The sequence below is a fragment of the Myotis brandtii genome, unplaced genomic scaffold (assembly GCF_000412655.1).
Source record: "Myotis brandtii unplaced genomic scaffold, ASM41265v1 scaffold413, whole genome shotgun sequence".
In the NCBI taxonomy this organism is placed as follows: domain Eukaryota; kingdom Metazoa; phylum Chordata; class Mammalia; order Chiroptera; family Vespertilionidae; genus Myotis; species Myotis brandtii.
In genome coordinates, this window is record NW_005365869.1 from 171740 (window position 1) to 172730 (window position 991).

Here is a 991-nt window from a genome sequence, read left to right on the forward strand (position 1 = left end):
CCGCGCTGCTGCTTGAGCAGCTTTAGGTCTTCCCGCTGCCGCGCCACCGCCGGGGCTGACTGCAAAAGGGTTGTGGAGGGCAAAGAGGTTTTCCTTTTCCTTTCCCTTCTTTCCTCCTTTTCTCTTTCTTTCTTTCTTTCTTTCTTTCTTTCTTTCTTTCTTTCTTTCTTTCTTTCTTTCAAAAAATTTCTTTCTTCCTTTCTCTCTCTCTCTCTCTCTCTCTCTCTCTCTCTCTCTCTCCCCGCCAGGAACCCTAAAAAAGCCCTGTGGGAGGAGTTCCAGAAATAGGAAAAGCAGACGGAGAGGGGGCCGGTCCCTGAGGGGCGAAGGGACAGTGGAAGGGGCCGGCGCCCGGAGTCCCCGGACAATCCCAGGGTGGCTGCGGGAGCGCACGGCGCGCTAAAACGCAAAGGCTGGTTGTATTTCAGCTTCGGGTTCAGTGAGATTCATCTCTAATCGCGTCGTCCCCCCCCAACTCCCCCAAAATTTTTAATTAAAAAAGATAAAAGCCGAAAGGGACTTTCATCTTCTGAACTTTTTCTTGGGGTGGGCGGTGCAACTCAAGGCGACTGTCCTTTACTTCCCTGCCTGAGTCTTCTCCCAGCACCAGTTCCGACGTCACCCCAGTTTACCAACTCCCTGTCTTTTGGGCTCTTTCACGTCTCCCAAAGCCTTGAGCCCACAAACCATGCACATAAGAGGTGCCCAGGAGGCCGCAGGCCCAACTCCGGCCGGGAGGGTCCGCAGGGACTGGAGATTCCGGGGACCCGTTCCTGTGGGCTCCTCGCGGGGAGAGCCATGAAGAGCCGCGCGTCAGCCGTGCAGCTCGCCCGCGACTCCCTCTAGCACACGGCTACACGGGGAGACTCGTCCCCGAGCGCCTGGCATCCTGGCCATGGAGACCCTACACGATGAAACGAGAGTGGCGCGGCTCCTGGGGTGCTGCGAGCCCACGAAAATAGCTCGTGGCGGAGGTGCGCCTTGCCGCTGG

The 991-nt window shown here is 57.2% G+C and overlaps 1 protein-coding gene across 3 annotated transcripts in view; it reads right to left on the reverse strand.

Moving 5' to 3' along the window:
- The window catches only part of BMP4 (bone morphogenetic protein 4), a 13975-nt gene that overhangs the window by 5446 nt on the left and 7538 nt on the right, over positions 1 to 991 (reverse strand). The gene's annotated exons all lie outside the window — the stretch shown is intronic.